Here is a 20,802-nt window from a genome sequence, read left to right as displayed (position 1 = left end):
CTGTATGCTAAAAATAGCTTTTTCCACTGTCTGTCATAACTTTTTAACCATAGGAGATAGGGACTCCATATTTGATATGCATACTCCACCAATAAAGTCTTTTCAAAGGACGACAAGGTCAATGATCTTGTGACCTTGACTGTGACCTATATGCTAAAAATAACTTTTTACACTTTTTGCCATAACTTTTGAACCATAGAAGACAGTGACTTCATATTTGGGATGCATACTCCACCGATTAAGTGCTTTCAAATGACACCATGGTCAATGACCTTGTGACCTTGACTGTGACCAATATGCTAAAAATAGATTTTTTGAACTTTGTTGCCGGCGGGCGCATAGTGTCTCACAAACACATCTTGTTTTTGGTTATGTAAAGGTGTATTTCTATTTCTACATTTACAATTATATGACTGACCAGTGTCCGATCACGGACCGATGAAAATCACTATACCTGTACTAATTTTTATGAATGTTTCTTTTTCAATTATCCATGCACTTCATTAGGTAAAACCCCCTCCAAATTCTCCACCCCAAGCTTTTTTTCCTCTACAGTAACAAATTGATTCTAGTATTCGACATTATATTCAATCAATGTTAGTTTTTTTATGCCCCCGTAAACGAAGTTTCGGGGGCATATAGTTTTTGTCGTGTCCGTCTGTCTGTCTCTCTGTCTCTCTGTCTGTCTCTCTGTTTGTCTGTTTGTCCGCAAAAACTTTAACCTTGCCCATAACTTTTGATTTAGTGGAGCTATGACTTTCATATTTCATATGTGTATTCCTTGTGACAAGACCTTTCTTTGGGTACCACCAAATTTGACCTTGTGACCTTGACCTTTGAGTTTGACCCACTTTTACATGAAAATTTAAAAATTCTACTTTAGCCATATCTTTTGAACAGTAGTCACCAGGACATTTATACTTCACATATGTAATGTTTGTTAAATGAATTTTCACTTGATAGCAACAACCTTGACCCTTTGACCTTGACCTTGGAGATTTTTGTACCTATAAAAAAACTTTAAGCTTGGCTATAACTTTTGAACAATAACTACTACGGCTTTTATTTTTCACATATATAATCCTGATAAAAGACCTTTCATTGGATACCAAGAACTTTGACCTTTTGACCTTGACCTTGGAGTTTGACCTACTTTAAAAATACAACATTGACCATATTTTTGAAGGGTTCGGGCTAGGGCATTCATACTTCACAAATTTAGACTTTCATATTTCATATGTGTATTCCGTGTGACAAGACCTTTCTTTGGGTACCAACAAATTTGACCTTTTGACCTTGGAGTTTGACCCACTTTTACATGAAAATTAAAAAAATTACTTTGGCCATATCTTTTGAACAGTAGATACCAGGACATTTTTACTTCACATATGTAATGTTTGTTAAAGACCTTTCATTTGATACAAACAATCTTGACCCTTTGACCTTGACCTTGGAGATTTTTGTACCTATAAAAAAACTTTAAGCTTGGCTATAACTTTTGAACAATAACTACTACGGCTTTTTTTCACATATATAATTCTGATAAAAAGACCTTTCATTGGATACAAAGAACTTTGACCTTTTGACCTTGATCTTGGAGTTTGACCTACTTTAAAAATACAACATTGACCATATTTTTGAAGGGTTCGGGAGAGGGCATTCATACTTCACAAATTTAATCCCTATTACAAGACCTTTCATTTGATATCAAGAACTTTGACCCTTTGACCTTGACCTTGCAGTTTGACTTACTTTTTACAAACTTTAACCTTGACCATAACTTTTGAACAGTAGGGGCTAGAGCTTTCATATTTCACATGTGTAATCCTTGTGACAAGACCTTTCATTGGATATCAAGAATCTTGACCCTTTGACCTTGACCTTAGAGTTTGACCTACCTTTTACAAACTTTAACCTTGGTCATAACTTTTGAACGGTAAGGGCCAGCACTTTCATACTTCCCATACGTAATCATTGAGACAAAGCCTTTCTTTAGAACCCAACAACCTTGACCCTTTCACCTTGAAATTTAGTTTGTCCTGTATTATAAAATGTTAACCTTGGTCATAACCCTGGAACAGGTGTAGCAAGCGTTTTATATTTCGCATTTTTTGTAAAAAGGCCTTAATTGATACCAACATATTTAATCTGCATTTGATAAAGCTTAACCTTCGCTATGTTGCCATACGGGGGCATCAGTGTTTCACAAACACATCTTGTTTTTATTTACAACTTTAATACTGGATGTAAGGTAAGTTAATCTTGTCTTTGTAAATACATGTATATTTAATAACGATCTTCTGACAGCCGTATTGATAATTTATATTTATATATTACTGGTATTATTACTTTTTGTTAAAGTTTAATGTCTTTATGTTTTATGTTTGTCCATGTCTGCTCGTCTGTATGAGTGTTGTGAGCGTGTTCTTAGATTTTCTTCTTTGACGAATAAAACATGTAACAGGTGAACTAACCAGAATTTTTGTATCGGGGGATTTTCTTTCCTCTTTCTTTAGACCAACAAAAGAAAAAAAAAGAACGTGTTTTGCGGTTGCGTCGCATGTTCAGGATATTATTTGCGGTAACATTTATAAATTATTTGAGGATTAACCCTATGCTTTTTTTATTTATTTTTTTTTTTGTACAAAGAAAATATTACATTGAATAAATATATTAATATGAACTGATGCACTTGAGTCAGTTTTAATTCCAGGCTCAGACCAACTAACTATTTGCTTTGTCCTTCTATAATCTCAGTACAGACCGGACACAACCATTAATACCAAAGCAAAACTCATAGGCGAACCTTTGGTTACGGATCCGTTTTGGGTGGGCTTAGTGTTCGTTGTTCTTCGCTCGTTGTTCGCTTTGGGTTCGCTAGAGCGACCAGGCGATTGCTTTCACTCAAGCATGAAGAGAACCCTCGTTTTATTTTACCGCGTGTTAGGTTTTTCAGATCAAGTATCTATACTGTAGCTGGAATCATTCATTGCTGTAAAGTGTCGATCGGAAGCATGAAATAGATTCTGCAAGCGACAAAAGTAGATTTTTAATAAAAAGAGCATAACATTATCACATTATATTGTTCTACGAATTATAATCCAACAGTAAAAATAGCATTTGGATGAATGCAATTTTGGTTTGTTTGCTATTGTTTTCATAAATATTTTGATGACTGAGTTAACAATATTTGCTGGAAAAAACATAGTCATATACAAGGAAATAAACATTTTCTATGGCAGACGATATCATTTATTAAACAAAGACAATTAAAATACTTCTTATTAATTTCATATGACCATTCATAATAGGACAATGTGATGCACCGTTTATACACGGTCTTACACTGTGCGTGGAAACCCTGGCTTCAAAGAAATTGACATGGATCCAGATCTACGCATAGGCGTGAACTTTCGGTGTACAGGATCCCTAATCCGTGATTCCTCTGACTCTAACTCCCACTTTTATATTATGACTTGTGCGGGGGAGAGTCAGAGAGGCCATATTGAAAACTGGGAATTTGGCGACACCAGTTGGTGTCGAAACTCTGTCCACCTTTTACAAACTTATTTCGCGGAGCTAACTCCCGAGACGCGAGAAACAGTAAAATAATTATTTTACTATTTGTTAATCGACATTAAAAGGATGCTTTCGCCGTTTAAACGGCCCTATCACCGACAAATGAAGAATCACTTCAGTTAGGTCGCCTACTCGCCATTCTACTTCTTTGCGCATGACGTCAGCACACAAATACTGCCTACATGTAGATATTGAAAATATTGAAAATATTGTTCAAAGATTGTAATTCATCAAGGAGTGGTTAGGGTTTTGTTCAGAGGATATTCGATGTCCCGAGTATAAAAGTTCTTTTTTATGGCTGTCTTACTAGCTATTGTCTTGCCACCTACACCAATACATAGTACTCTCCGTTGATCTTTGAACCCAACATTGCACGACCCTCCAATCAACGTATTCCTACATAAATATTATTTTATAGGCTCAGCCACTGTCTTTGCATTAATCGAGTTTTTAAGCGGTTAACTTCGCTAACCACTTTCAGCTAACACAAAAACATTTTAAAAATGTTTTTAAAACTTTTTAAAAATGTTGCAAAAACATTTTTAAAAATGTTTTAATCACGTGATTTTGTATGGTTCTTTAAACGTTTTTAAAACATTTTAGCGAAATATTTCAGCAAAATGTTGTCAGAGAATTTTCTTGAAATGTTGCAAAAACATTTTCAATAATGTTTTAATCACGTGAATTTGTATCGTTTTTTAAACGTTTTTAAAACATTTTAGTGAAATATTTCAGCAAATGTTTACGAAACATTTTCTTAAAATGTTACAAAAACATTTTTAAACAATGTTTTAATCATGTGATTTTGTATGGTTTTTTTTAAATGTTTTTAAAACATTTTACAAAATATTTCAACAAATGTTATCATAACATTGTTTTTAAATGTAACAAAACATTTTCAAAAATGTTTTATTCACGTTTAATTTGTTTGGTTTTTAAAATGTTTTCAAAACATTCAAGTCGAGGTTACAAAAGGATTTTTCCTCAATTTTTACTTTTTCTCATTAAATTATGATATATTTATATTTTAAAAGAAATTAACACAAATTATATTTAATTTTTGAACCTTTAACTCTTTGCCTATCACGCCATCTGTGACGTAATAGTAGCATTACATTTGTTACTTTTTGATGACGTTATCCTTTTCCCCACAACGCACTTGCGATTACGTGCTGAAACGACGTGTTTTTGAAGATGAATATTCACATGGTGTATGTGGCAATGGTTGTTCTATATAGATACATGTCGCCATGATATCCATGCAACCATCTTTAATGTTGAATTCAAGAATTAAGATGGTGATTTTATCCTGTTTATTTTGTTTAAATAACTCTTTCATGTGGAATGGTACAGACTTAATTTATTATCTTATCTTACAACTTACTTATTTTGAATATTTGTAAACCTAAAACTTCAATGAAAAAAATATTTGATTTTTCAGACAGGGTGTCATTTTATACTCGTGTTAAACAACGACCCCCCCCCCCCCCCCTATTTTTTCAGTCCATGCATATAACGATTTTATCTAAACTTCCAGAATCTTCAATTATAAATAAAAATCGAAATGAGGTCTTGAAGAGAATGATTGCAGCCCGGAGGACCGGGCTGCTCTATACATATAAGTTTAAGTGTTGGTGTATGGGGATTGGGGTGGGAGTAGTTATGTAGAATTAAAGGTTTTCTAAACATTGAAAAGATTGTTAATCAGAATATTCTTTCCTTTATAAATTAAGAGATACATAATATATTTACTTTCATAAGGTGAATCTGTAAAAATATGAATGTTTTTATCATATTTAATATATAAAGTTACTTATCATTTACTATCGAAACAACGACAGGTCCCTTTTTTTAGAACATCGAATTTTACTTCTCGGATAAAAACGTACTCTGCAAAGTTCGTGTTTTATATTCTAAAATTGAAAATTAATACATTTTTAAATATAAATGAAGGGTGTGTCTAACATCAATTTATATTTTATGCAGCCAACATTTACTTGAGGAATTAATCAAGTTTAAAATGGTATCGTTTTTGATTGATTTAATTCCGACTACCATTTTTTTTTTTTTTTTAAATATTTGCGACTTTCGTTTCCGTCATATTAGACGCATGCCTTTTTACACATATCGAAGCGGTTTGTTGATCAAGACTCATTTTCATTGTTTACTTTATATATTTCCCGGGCGACAATTGATGGTTACATCAATGTTTTCTTGTTATCACTTGTGAAGATTTTTATAAAAGTTATTGTACCGATTTTTTTAGGACAAAAAAGAAGTTATAGCTTTCAGCATATTTGATTTTTTTTTTTATCAAGAGTTATTTGTTTTTGCAAAACAAATATTGTTGGAATATATCACTTATTTTTATACTGAACAATAAAGAAGCGTATTGATTGTTGAAAGGAAACGTTTCATTTTTTAAGTTAAAATTTAACTGATCACATCTTCTTTTTAATGTTTTGACCAATATACGGATGAGATACCGCCTTCGGACTCGGCATTAAATTAATCAGTCTAAAATTAGCGTTATTGCCTGACGTCACGGCGTCAGGCTGTATAAGGATTGATATTTCCGAGGTGCGAAGAGAAAAGGTCACAGTTAGCCAGCAAAATTTTGTGCATGCTGATTATCACTGGAATTTCACTGGATGAAAAACCAGGTTTCCCAAATTTGGATACCCGATGGAAACATATGGGAATCGTGACATCAGTAGTTTCCATATAGTTTCCATTTTATGGAAACCACACAGTGGTTTCCACGTAGATTCCCGACATGGAAACAATCAACCTGTGGTTTCCCGTAAGTTTCCCAAGATAGGAAACCGTGGAAACATGCCTCCGTGGTTTCCATGTAGATTCCCGACATGGAAACAATCAACCTGTGGTTTCCCGTAAGTTTCCCAAGATAGGAAACCATGGAAACATGCCTCAGTGGTTTCCTTATAGATTCCCGACATGGAAGCCATCAATCTGTAGTTTCTCCCATGTTTCCCGGGTAGGGAAACTTTGAAATTATATCTCATTCTAATTTCCAACTACATGTACTTTTATTTTACAAAAAAGTTAAATATTTTCTGAGGTTACCATATTTTTTCCCGATTATAGATTTTTTTTTCAAACGTGTACACATACTGTATCAAATGAATTAACTCGGTCTCCCCCTTCAAACAGTTAAAATAACTTAAAGTGTATTTCAGTGTGATAAAATTTAATATTTCATGACCTTGAACGCAAATTAATTTTAAATTGGATTTATCACATGAGTCTTGGTAAACTCGTATAGAATGCGTGAAATGGAATAGAGAAGAATAAGTGCAGTACAGAGAGAAGTTGTGATTACTGATTAAAAGACATTGTTTAAGATATTATATTTATTTATTTATTTATTTTTTTTAACAATCATTTTTATTATTTGCTTGTCTTTTTTTTCTTGGGAAGCCCCCCCCCCCCCTAAAAAAAAGCATATTTGAAAACGTTGGTACGGCCTGTGTAACTACGAGCAACTTTCCTCACGTGCCATATCAGGTGGAGACACGTGCCGCGAAGACACCTGGAGACAGGAGACACCTGTCACTGTGTATTGTTTGTATATTCTATGTGATTTGAGAGGGTTTTTTACTTACAGGGAACAATGGGCTGTTGTCAAGCATGTATACACACAGTCTCCGCAAATTAAGATGATGATTTGTGTTATTTTTTATCATTAAAAATTATTGTAAATAATCAGTTATACAAGAGAAAATAGTTTATTCAAAAAATAACCTTCATTAATTTTAGAAGTTCAATGAAAGAACAAGCTATTTAGAATTTCGATTTCAATGTTCATAATTGATTTAAAATAAAATTATCCCGTTTAAAAATTAAATAATTTTCCATAGCTATAGAATAAATATAAATACTCGTCGTGTATAATTATATTAAATCATAATCACTTAATGTAGATCAATGAGATTAAAACGGTACTTAATAGTCTTGTTGATGTTTTGTGTTAAATTTGTAATCCAACTACAAAGACATCTATAAAATAATGATTAAAATATCAGAAAAATATTCATATAAAAACGTTTTTTTTTTCTTAATTTCTTTTGAATTTAAATATGTTCGCAGATCCCTGTGTAGTAAACATCTGCACTTTTCGCATGAAACAAAGGTCCTAAATGCACATGTATAATATTAACAAAACCATTTTCCCCCTCCAAAGGCCATTGCTCTACATGTACATGTAACTAAAGAAAAATCTATAAAATTTTACATTATTTTGTTTTTTCTTAAGAACAACGGCTTTTTGGTGTGTAGTGCATGCTAAGGCAATCTATTGAAAGAATTGAGTGTGTTTATTGTATTATTGTGCATTTTCTGTTGATGTCTTTATATAAAGATGAGAAGGTTTTTAATACAACTACAAACATTTCTTTATCTACGTTGTCCACTACTTTATTTTTTTTTCTACATGCTGTAAATTACTCTTTTATATATATAAAAAAAAAAAAAAAAAGAAAAAAAAAAATATGCGTGTTTTTAAATTTGACTAGACTAGGCCTGTAGGTAAGTAATTTCAGTTTGGGTAATAAACTAACCGGGAATCCTTTTTTTACTTGCATGCTTTACCAAATTTCCTGAACGAAAAAAAGTACATGAGAAGAGATACAGGGCGGGACCAGCTAAAGTTGTGTGCATAAACTCACAGCCCTTCAAATTAACAAGTATCTATCGACAGTATATGAATGTTGACAAAATCTTTCCAATGACCCAATTATACCAGTCACGACTAAAATACTGAATTAATATATATACTGTTAATTTTTCCTGCCTTTGATTAGATATTAGTTTTGTTCCACCTTGTGATGACCTGTATTATTTTGTCTTAATTTTCACAAGTGTATCGTATTCTATCATACCTCAGGGTGATCCTTTCTACTAAAAGCGTTTTTGATTAGCAATTAATTTTTAAACATGTTAAACACCGAACTTTTCAATTATCACAATTGTAGCTCATTTTGATGCCTTTTAGCACAATTTAAAAAATATACATCGTTTTGATGTGACATTATAAAATTCATAATTACAACCGTTAAAAGAAGCGAGGAGTGGGGGGGGGGGGATATTACTTTCAGCTAGGACGGCCACTATACTTACAACCAAGCCTCGAAACCCCCACCCCAAAATCAAATAATTTTAGTTGTTATTCCAGAAAGAATTTTTTTCTCTAGGTGGCACATGCATTTTTTTTTTTTTTTTTTTTTTTTTAAACGTTTTCTTTCTATACTAGGCCGACACATCGTATCGACAAAAATATTTAGGAGCCCCCTTTTTATTCCATGAACAGGAAAAACTTCATTAAATTCTAATGTAAGATGTCATAATCATACTTAATCATAATGAATTTTTCCCCCATCCTGCATCGCTCTGCAGGCGCTTTATTTTCATTGGTCAATTTACCGAGGCGCCATTTTTCGAGGATTGAGAGAGGAATGAGAGGGACGAAGAAGAAGGTGTAAGCAGCTGGTAAATGTGAAAAGTTAATGATGTTTTCACCACCCAGTGTCTTTGAGACTGTGATAAATGCAGGGAACAACAACCAAGGATTAGTGTACGTATATTTTTGTTAATTTATTACGGTAAATAATTGTAATATTTGGCAACAACAAATCTTCACTATCGGAGACAACTTTTGTTCTGACGCCATTTTGAAAAGTTGGAATATCTAAAATTCTTAGACTTTAGTACATATATTGCAAGACATGAAAGGGAAATTTGAGTGATATGACATACTTAATTTACTTCCATGCAATAAACAGACAACGTAGGCCTCAAAGCACCGTACATGTATGTGTTCCATACTGTATGTTGTAAAATGGCTACAGTACGTTTCGCCTTTTAATAAAATGAATGCTCAATATAAATAGTTCTCTGTGTGTGTGTACAAATGAGTTCTTTTAAAGCGGATTTTTTTTATTTATTTTTTAATTTTTACCACTTCTATTTATTCGGATGATAATATTTATACCGAGCACGGTTTCGTAGTTAAATACAGAATGCAGTATATCCGGTTTGAATTCATGTGTTCTCGATCTCGGATAGCGAACTCTTTTGATGTTTTGGAACTTATGACTTATGACAAGGTATAGATGAGCTATTTTTTTTTCAAAATTATGAAAAAAACATCAATATTTTTCGAAAAGTGTCTTCAATCGCAACTATCCGATTATTCATGAAGGATAACATTATCAGAACAGTTGAAATAGATTGTAGCTTAGCATAACCCTTAATCATATGCATGAGAATGATATGTAGGAAAACATACATTTAAAAAGTGGATGTAGGCGAAAGCCCCTCCACTTATCTGAAGAGAAAAAGTTAGTATATTGAAATACTTTACTGTTCAAAAGAAAAATTTTCTAATGTCTGACCTGCTGACAGTGGCTGAGATGAAGATGTTAAAAAAAGAAAAGCCTACATAGTGAATTAATATTGATAGTATATCAAGTAATGCAAATGAATCATCAGCTTGAATTATCAGTTATTTCACAATTATTGACCTGTGTAGGCCAACATGAAGTTATAAGGACCTATGTCAAGTGATACTGACCCGCAGTGAAGAATAGGAACCATGTGTGAGAGGTCATGTTCATTTTTTCCCCCTGTTTTACTGAATAGTCATTGAATAAGTGTTTTATTACCTAACTTACTATATAATAAATTAAATTGGAAAAAAAACACGCAGACAATCAATAAAGAGTTTTAAGAACTGTTTATTCACATACTTGTCTATGAATTAGCTGAACACATAACATAAAGATTAAATTAATATTTAATAATTCAGAGTAATACTTAATAAATTGATTGATTGATTGTTTGTGTGTTTTATTTCAATTTACAGGGTTCCAAATTAACTTTTTTTAGCACTAGTCCGCATGGACTAGTGACTTCTAGCTTCCACTAGTCCGCAACCTATTCCACTAGTCCGCCCTATAGTATGTAAAAAGAATAATACAAATCTTAAAATTTTATCAATTAATTCAATGAAATATGTGTCCACACATCAGTTGGAAGCATGTGGTGAAAGAAAGAGGGTTTTCAACTTTCAGAAATCTCCACATGGTCACGTCTTTGCCTATTGATCACAATGTAGAAAACGCTTTATTGTGGTTGTGTTTATCATTTATTTTCAAACATCTACGAGACTCGGAAATGAAATTAATAAAATGTGAACCAATTCAAGACTTACCGGTATATCTGGATTTGCACTAGTCCGTAAGGACTAGTACCTTAAAAAATCTGCTAGTCCGACACAATTTTTACTAGTCTCAGACTTACGGACATGAGTTAATTTCGAACCCTGATTATTTAATTAATTATAAAGTAGGTAAATACTAATAGTGATGTCGTGATCATAAAAAATCTTGAATATCACGATGATGCTTTGAACAGACAACAGTTTATTCGGTGACCCGTGAAAAGTTGAAAATGCCTAATTACAAATAATACAGTAGGTTAGGTATTAACGAATATTGTTTGTGGTCCCAACATTAGAAAAGTAGAATGGTACAAACAAGTCGATGCTTGAAATTTTGTTTATTACTCAGGTTTTTCTCCCATCCTGGTACATATGTAGGTGCTGACGCCTGATGCTAAATTACATACTTAGTTTAAATTAGAATGCGATAGTACATGAACATACTATATCCTTTCAGAGAGAAGAAAACTGACTTTAAAAGAAAACCAGTCATGAGTGAGATTAAATCATATGAATGTATGATGAATCAGGATGTGATCATTTGGTAAGTGGTAGTTAATTCAATCATGAATTGGAATGTATGAAAATTGCATGAAAAGAAAAGAAAAAAAAAAGATACCAAATTTATAAAAAAAAAATTAATTGAAATACTTAATTTTGGTTTACTGTATTAGCTACAAGTTTTATGTAAAAGCTAGGGCTGAATATGCCCCCTCAATGATATGTGTGTATTGTCGTGATTGACATACATCAGTAAACTAATACATACAGTCAAACTTTGTTTAACTCAAACCTGAATTGAACAGGAAAGAACTTCGATATCAATGAAAATAGGAAAATTAAATACATATTTACTGATTCTACATGTAGCTGGTCAGTATTTCGTTGACTTTAAGGAAGCTCTAAACACTGCGCACTAAAGAGCTTAGCCCTTAGATGTGAGATTTCTGCTCACAAATAGTCCAATGTCTTTTTGAACATTTTCCTGGGAAATGAGGCACATACAGTATCCTACTAACTTATATTTATTTTGATAAGTTTGTAAAAAAAGTCAAAATTGTCAAATTGAAAATATGACAAACAATTCATGTTTTAAGAAGGGGTACAATCGTACATTGGCCACTCTTGTCGCCTAGAGGAGATGCATCCAATTTCAATATTGCATGTTGAGCTATACCCGGTGATTTATCAGTTTTAAGTGAATTTGTCTAAGACAGAAACATATCAAAAAAGCATTTCAGAACAAAACAGGGCTTCAACTGGGAGTATGGCATGTTGTGACAACATAGAGAGTCCCCTAAGATTGATCATTGTGGTGTTTTTTTGTTTCTTTTTTTGTGTTTAGTTTGTTATATTTGAGTTTTTATATATTTTAGAGGCATTCACCAATGTCATTACTAATGACAAACATAAGAAATGGAGACGGGAGAATGGAAAGACTGATCTTCACAGACAGCAGTCAAAACAAAGCAAAAGAAAGCGTTCAGTAAGTCTAATTTACTAAAATCCTATATGAAAAAGTGATATTTTGGGATTTATTTTTAAATTAATTTGCCTACATTTCAAAGATATTTGTTAATTAACAGTCTTCTTTCATCATGTATAGCAGGGTTGTAGAGGAATTAAATATTCTTTGAAATTTATGTTTTGTGTCAATGGGTATTTCTACAAAAATAAGGTCACATAGTTCCTTATCATTGAGACTTGTACAGATATTTTTTTAAATAGTCTGTATGATTAACTATGCGCTTTTTCCCTCAGGAACTGGAAAGAAGAAAGAAGACCGTGGAACATCTTATCTAGACAAGTCATGCCTATCACGCCGTCTGTGACGTAATAGTAGCATTACATTTGTTACTTTTTGATGACGTTATCCTTTTCCCCACAACGCACTTGCGATTACGTGCTGAAACGACGTGTTTTTGAAGATGAATATTCACATGGTGTATGTGGCAATGGTTGTTCTATATAGATACATGTCGCCATGATATCCATGCAACCATCTTTAATGTTGAATTCAAGAATTAAGATGGTGATTTTATCCTGTTTATTTTGTTTAAATAACTCTTTCATGTGGAATGGTACAGACTTAATTTATTATCTTATCTTACAACTTACTTATTTTGAATATTTGTAAACCTAAAACTTCAATGAAAAAAATATTTGATTTTTCAGACAGGGTGTCATTTTATACTCGTGTTAAACAACGACCCCCCCCCCCCTATTTTTTCAGTCCATGCATATAACGATTTTATCTAAACTTCCAGAATCTTCAATTATAAATAAAAATCGAAATGAGGTCTTGAAGAGAATGATTGCAGCCCGGAGGACCGGGCTGCTCTATACATATAAGTTTAAGTGTTGGTGTATGGGGATTGGGGTGGGAGTAGTTATGTAGAATTAAAGGTTTTCTAAACATTGAAAAGATTGTTAATCAGAATATTCTTTCCGTTTATAAATTACGAGATACATAATATATTTACTTTCATAAGGTGAATCTGTAAAAATATGAATGTTTTTATCATATTTAATATATAAAGTTACTTAACATTTACTATCGAAACAACGACAGGTCCCTTTTTTAGAACATCGAATTTTACTTCTCGGATAAAAACGTACTCTGCAAAGTTCGTGTTTTATATTCTAAAATTGAAAATTAATACATTTTTAAATATAAATGAAGGGTGTGTCTAACATCAATTTATATTTTATGCAGCCAACATTTACTTGAGGAATTAATCAAGTTTAAAATGGTATCGTTTTTGATTGATTTAATTCCGACTACCATTTTTTTTTTTTTTAAATATTTGCGACTTTCGTTTCCGTCATATTAGACGCATGCCTTTTTACACATATCGAAGCGGTTTGTTGATCAAGACTCATTTTCATTGTTTACTTTATATATTTCCCGGGCGACAATTGATGGTTACATCAATGTTTTCTTGTTATCACTTGTGAAGATTTTTATAAAAGTTATTGTACCGATTTTTTTAGGACAAAAAAGAAGTTATAGCTTTCAGCATATTTGATTTTTTTTTTATCAAGAGTTATTTGTTTTTGCAAAACAAATATTGTTGGAATATATCACTTATTTTTATACTGAACAATAAAGAAGCGTATTGATTGTTGAAAGGAAACGTTTCATTTTTTAAGTTAAAATTTAACTGATCACATCTTCTTTTTAATGTTTTGACCAATATACGGATGAGATACCGCCTTCGGACTCGGCATTAAATTAATCAGTCTAAAATTAGCGTTATTGCCTGACGTCACGGCGTCAGGCTGTATAAGGATTGATATTTCCGAGGTGCGAAGAGAAAAGGTCACAGTTAGCCAGCAAAATTTTGTGCATGCTGATTATCATTGGAATTTAATTTGTTACCTCCGTTTCAACAAAACATTTAGCAGAAAAAAATAACCGTCTTACTGATACAACATATTGATGTGTTTATTTCCCTTAGTTTTTTTGCATGAAACTGTTTATTTCATGCGATTTCATATACGGACATGTCTGTTTGACCTTTTTTCTGCATTTCTGTACTATTGGATGAGTCCATTTGTCTTCGAGGTAAGGGGTGTCACAATCATTTTGCGCCAAATGTCACGTGTATATCTTCGCGCCCCTTTCCTGGATGATTCTACTGCACTGCGGTGAATGGAAATGAAAACTTCAAGTCTGTTCTTTTTATCGGAATTTCGAACTTTGGGGAAAAAAAAACATATCGGTGATATTGTGAAAGAAGTTAGAAGTTACATCAATTAAAGTAAATAAAACGACACGGAAAAAATGTTCTTCAGAGAAAAACTGGCCAAAAATACATAATATTTCTGATCATATCTCGCCTGCACTCGCACCCCCCCCCCCCCCCCCCCAAGTTTTGATCAGAGGTAAAATTCTTCCTCTTATGAAACACAGAAAATAGACTTAGGAAAAGTGTCCCTCCTATTTCAGGATTGAGGAATACTAGTATAAGGAATCAACGTCAAGTTCGTTGGGTCATTTATGCGTAGCGGGCTGTTTCCAACAATCGTTGATGCTCTGGCATACCAAAACAATCTAGTACTTAAACATATTCTGCATGTTAATCTTGAAGATTCATTTATTTCTTGTAGTTATCATATTCTCAGCTGTCTTCCCGGTAGTCTATGCAGTTGAATCTAATTCTAAATTTTAATTTTAAAATCGATATATAATCTTTACATAGGCACGGCTTTCCAGCATACATTAATTCATTAGTTCATTTCCCTTATTTAATTACTACATCTTCTAAAACCATTATAGAGTTGCGGAATGAGGAGCTGAGCTTTACCTCACGGGTTCGAATCCACTGCAGGACGGTGGAGATCGGTCCTTAGGATGAGACTGTTTAAAACCAAGCCCGAGTCGCAGTAGGTTTAGCACGAAAATATTACATGAAACTGCTCATTGGTCCTGAGTTCGAAGTATTTGTAACACTCCACATGCGTCCTTATACAACAAACGAAAAACAGATCAAAACCAATTTAACACATACAAAATATACCTTTTAAATAAAATATCACTGTTCCTTTTCCATCAGACACGTAGCAACAGGAAAGGGGGAGGAGGCTGTCCCCCCACTTTTTTTCTCAACCTTACTTTTACTATATATAGGAAATGTTAGTTGAAAGGTTGGACCACCCCACCCCCCTGTATATAACAGGAAATGTATTAAAGAGAAATGCAGTATTTAATGCTAAAAAAGTTATACAGGAAGAACTTTACACTGAAAAAAAGTTGGTCACGACCCCTACCCCCCCCCCCCCCCCCCCCCAAATAGGATTTTCAACTTTGGGCATATTCCTTTTTTTTCAGGTGAATGAAAAAAAATTCTCTAGCTGCCCCCCCCACTTTCAAAAACGAGGCTGTCCATTGCCTCATAAGTAGCAAACAACTTAAAATTAATGCATGATGTTTTGTTCGACGTCTTCATAATTTACTCTAATGAAATAATTACCCCTCACACCAATGTAAACGTTTATATAAATAACTTATCATGATTATAGGTTCTATAGATATTGATTGCATTAGTCAGGCAAGCTTTTTTGAAAAGCTATTACTTGTACCGGTTTATCTAATCCTTACTGGCCAATTTAAAGTTTTCCGATCCGAAATCTACTGTGGTGGATCGGAATCTTTACACCTACAGGTACATGTGGACTACTAAAAAAAATCACGTTTAAGAAGCCATGAAATAAACTTTTTATTGGCTAAAGGTGAATTTTCAAAAAAAAAAAAAAAAAAAAAAAAGAAGAAGAAATAAATAAAAAAATTCAAAATAAAAAATTCAATCGAATCGCAATATTTCATTTGCTAAGAATGGAATTTTAACACAATTCTAAAAACAATGCAAAAGTTTACAAGAGAGGCCAAGAACTTCTCGGACGTAGCGGTCAGTAGCGGACGTAGCGGTGCCCGAAGTATTCCGATTATTTGTGGGGCAAATCAAGAAGTACTCCTAAAAAGGTTTCTTTGAAAATGCATTTATTTAATTGTATCTGTAGTTACTGAGAAATTGTATTTCCACTATTTTTCCAGATGTTGTCAAAGGAATTAATACATTTTGCATTCATTATCATATTGAACGCGATGAATTTTATGATCATGCAGAGTCGATGCAGACGAAAACCTGTCCACGTTTAGAAAACGAATAGTGTATCTAAAAAACTTGCAGAAAATAAAGTCAGATTAAGAAATATGGTACACAATAAAATTTAATCACTCAGGATCTATCATGAGTTGGTGCGTAGTAGATACACATATTTTTCAATATATATCCATTACTTTTGTGATTGCTCGGTTATCCCTATGATCATCATATTATTAAAATATACAAGTTAACGGCATAAAAAATAATTGATTGTGTTTGTAAAAGATATGCAATTCTGACCGAAATAAATGTTCATATAAATCAAAATGGAGAATAAACAGATTATCTTAGCTTGTTATACCTTTAAAAAAAATTCCTATACAAATCTATACGAAAAAAAAATCAAAATTATCACTTCGCGGATTATAAAAAAAGATCTAACATTTTTAATGTTTTGCCGAGCGGGCATAAAAAAATCGATGTCGGAACGCTGAGTGAGATGTTGGACCACTCGGAGAGATGTTGGACTGCTTACGTCACAGAATGGGCGCAGCTTAATCTCATTCTTCGGGCAAAATGCGTTTTGTCGGACCCTCCAACCTAACGGCCTCAGGCAGACAGTTTGGGTCCGACAAAACGCATGTTGCCCTCGAACTAGTCAATAAATGTATAATATTTCAGTAAGGAAAAAATATATTCCTACTACTTTTTCTTTCCGATATTTCATAGTTTACTTGGCAATTTTTAGTAAACTTTTATTTTCCAACATTCATGAAAAAGTAAATTTCAGGTAATAAAACTGAAACTGAATCAAATTAAAATCGAATAATAAATCATCGACATCAAAATAATAAAGGTAAAAGCTTTGCTTCGTTTTTAAAGACAACCATGTTTAATTTGAGATCAATATCATGTGTCTCGGACAAAGTGCACTCACTGACATAATAAATTCAAGTGTACTTAATTTTTTTTACCTATCGATTATTCACAAACTTGGTAGACATAAACACCCCCCCCAAAAAAAAAAAAAAAAAAACGGAAATGCAAAAAAAAAAAAAAAATGTCAAACATGCTGAACATAATTACTGAAACTTTATAAATGAAGTACACAATTTCAAATCAGTCCTTCTATAAAACAAGCTGTTGATCGAAGAAAACAAATGCTAGAATGCTGAATATATCGGTAATTCCGGAGATTGATGTAGGAAATAATTTAGATCGCTGTTGGTCAAACCCCCCCCAAGAATGGAGTTTTTAGCGCCTAAATGCATTGCTCTTCATACAACACTTTACATGAATAAAGTGACGAGTTAACTGGCCATTCACAAGGTGGATGTCAAATGGATTTTTTTCTGTGTAGAACGTAAACATATAGCCGGTGGAAGAATCACATCAGACTAAATCATTGTCCTCGTATGGAAATATACTCCCCTATTCAGATTTTCTTAAACCTATCACTTCTAATGTATGCAGTGTTGACAAACTTGAATCTACAGAGTACACGCATATATATTCAAAAACTACATGCGAAAGCGGATAAGTGAATATTTCTAAATATACTGACAATACAAACGTACCCAAGGTAGGTTAAAAATATTCCTAAGGAACTATTTACCCCCTTATAAAACTAATTACGCTCCGAAGCCAAGGAGAGAGGAAGGGGGGAGGGGGATGGAGTATACTGTTTTACCCTTGTGTGTTTGTCCGTCTGTCTAGCTGTTTGTGTTTAGTTCGTAAGTTTTGATCACAGTTTTCGCAGCAACTACTCATCACAGATGTTTGAAATTTTCGCACATTCTCCACTAAGGCATGATACATGTTTATCGGTGGATCCATTTTTAAAAGAAAATCTTATGTCAACTGCCTGTTAATCCGTGCGTCTGTTTTACAATACATAACACATTTCTGTCGCAGTTTTTTTCTCAGCAACTACTTATATTGCAGATGCTTGAAATTTTAGCACATACTTTGTTGTGGCATGCCATATGATGGAATTTATTTTTGTATGAATCTGATGTCAACTTCCTATTTGTCTGTGCATATGCCCGTAACTGAACTTGTGTAAATTTTAATTAATATATCAGTGTATTTTCACATCAAAACATAGTAAGTGCAACATGCAATTTTTTACGAATATTAGAAACGTTGACTCGATAACGAAATCATTCAAATTTAAATTAAACTACATCTTCTTCAACACGATATTGCCGTTTCTTAAGTTTTTTTTTCCTTTCTAACTGTGTATATATCTATGTATTTTTTTTTATTGCTGTGTAAGGCGGAAACAATAAGGTTGTTTTTTTACGAATTTGAATTTAAATCGAACAAGAAATAAATTAAAACAAAGCTTTTTTATATGAACAAAACCTCTTTTCTCTTCAGTTGTATGAGCATGAATTAACTTTTTTTTTGTATTTTTATCCGTTCCTTCCGTCAATTTCTGCACACACTCTTATCAATTATTTACATAAAAAATTCATGTGTGGAATTTGATAAATTTTGGATCAAGGATCTCATCTCACACAAGATTGGGGGATATCTACATCACCAACCCAGTGGTTCAAGTGGTGAGCTTATTAAGTGTAAAAAAGACCTTCTTAATTTGTCTCGCATCCCAAGTTTTGTCTAATAAATCGAACGACTCGGGCATATTTAAACGAGAAAAAATATTCTTATTAGCAAAATATGTTAGAATGGAATTAAAAAAATATTTTATTTCTCATTTATTGTCATACAATCAAAACTTTACGCAATATCAGAGCAGAAAACGTTAAAAAACGCAATGTGCGTTAAAGTGCGTGATTGTGGGGTAAAGGTATATGCGTTAAAATGCGTGATTGTGGGGCAACGGTATATGCGTTAAAATGCGTGATTGTGGGGAAGGGGGTTAATACAAACCCATATTCAATATGTTTAAATTATCACATTTAAATTTCATTCTCGGTACAAGTTTTAATTTATTTTCTTTCAAGTCACCGGGTTTTTAAAGGTTGAAAACGGCGTCTAATCCATTCACTGAATTTTTGAAAGAACAGAATCACAAAAATCCTATGTTCCCTGTATAGGTAGAACAGAGCGGCGGATCTATAAGACTTAGTTAGAATCACATACACTGAAAAGGCTGATAAGGAATCTGCCCCTCGGAAAGAATAGCACAATCTGTAAAGATAAGGAAAATTGTGTTTGTATTAGCGTTCTACATCTAATGTATCTTAAGATGATCAATGAAAATATACAAAAAACATTTTAAATAATTATATCAAATTTAAGTTCTCTCCTCATTTGCATTGAAAAAAGCAGAAATATTATTACTATGACAATATTATTGAAGAGTAATAGTATTTACGTACACCTTTGCCTTCACCAAAGGCGGGTCTTTTGAATGTGGGAATTTGAAAATACGGATGATGAAACCAACACCATGCTGTAAAGAAATTTCATTTTTAAATCAACATATTGTTTGATGATTAACATTTCACAAAGACAACGAATACTTGAATCAAGGATATAATTGTGTTGCCTTAAGAATGAAGTATTCAAATTAAATACATGTATATAAATTAACGCCTTGTCATTTCTACATACTTTTGTACAAAGATATATAATTGATCATGCACTGGTAGTATAGAAGTCATTTTAAATGATCTTTTAAAGTCTATGATAAAGGAATAATTCTTACCATTCAAAGTTAATAAATCCCGAGGTTATTATTGTGGTTTATATGGTGCAACGTCTTCTCATTCAAATCGACACGGAGTAAGCGCGCACATCTTGTTTACCAGAATTCAAAATTTTGCCTAGATAAGCAGCAAACCACTATACTCTGTAACGCGCTGCCCAGCAGGAGAATTGCATAATAGGTTATCATGACACTGAACCTGACCAGTGTGCCAATCCCCATCTAATGCCACAGAGTAAAATTCTGGGAGTGGATCACAGATTTGATGAAGAACATTTTTTAAAAACAGACATTAAGAGTTTTATATAATGCTTATGATTTTATACATTTAATTATATTTTAAATTTTTTTGTTTGTCTATCCTTTCATTTATTGATTTTTTAATTTGTTTAATCAAAGGACTTTATATAAATTATGTCTGTTTAATCAATAAGCCAAAACTAGAAATCATTATGAAATACCGGAAAAAATCTTTCAATTAAAAAATTACAAAAATTCCTCATTTTAACACTATTCTTTCTATTTTTTTTTTTATTTTTCTCCATTAATTAAATTTAAGAAAAATCGCAATCATACATTATTTGAATGTTTTAAGATAATTTTGAAAATAACAGCAGCAATTTAATGAAAAATGAAGTCTTTAAAAAAAGAAAACTCATTAAATTGAATGTTCTAAAATCATTCTCACAACATAC

The 20,802-nt window shown here is 32.6% G+C and overlaps 2 long non-coding RNA genes across 2 annotated transcripts; one reads left to right on the top strand and one right to left on the bottom strand.

Annotated features, from left to right (window-relative positions):
• Positions 1–9,627: 9,627 nt before the first annotated feature.
• LOC134264943 (uncharacterized) lies at positions 9,628–12,632 on the top strand. Its single transcript, XR_009991655.1, has 4 exons — positions 9,628–9,704; positions 11,277–11,363; positions 12,196–12,305; positions 12,581–12,632. It is a non-coding gene; the product is annotated as an uncharacterized LOC134264943 (long non-coding RNA).
• Positions 12,633–19,320: 6,688 nt separating this feature from the next.
• On the bottom strand, positions 19,321–20,376 carry LOC134264942 (uncharacterized). The gene is made up of 3 exons (XR_009991654.1): positions 20,108–20,376; positions 19,779–19,852; positions 19,321–19,587 (listed from the first exon to the last, which is right to left on the bottom strand). It is a non-coding gene; the product is annotated as an uncharacterized LOC134264942 (long non-coding RNA).
• Positions 20,377–20,802: the final 426 nt, after the last annotated feature.

This window comes from Saccostrea cucullata, unplaced genomic scaffold (genome assembly GCF_032062105.1).
Source record: "Saccostrea cucullata isolate Sc308-1 unplaced genomic scaffold, CSIRO_AGI_Scuc_v1 ctg5148, whole genome shotgun sequence".
NCBI classification, from domain to species: Eukaryota; Metazoa; Mollusca; class Bivalvia; order Ostreida; family Ostreidae; genus Saccostrea; species Saccostrea cuccullata.
Note: the sequence above shows the minus strand (reverse complement) of the source record. Positions and strands in the feature narration are given on the sequence as shown.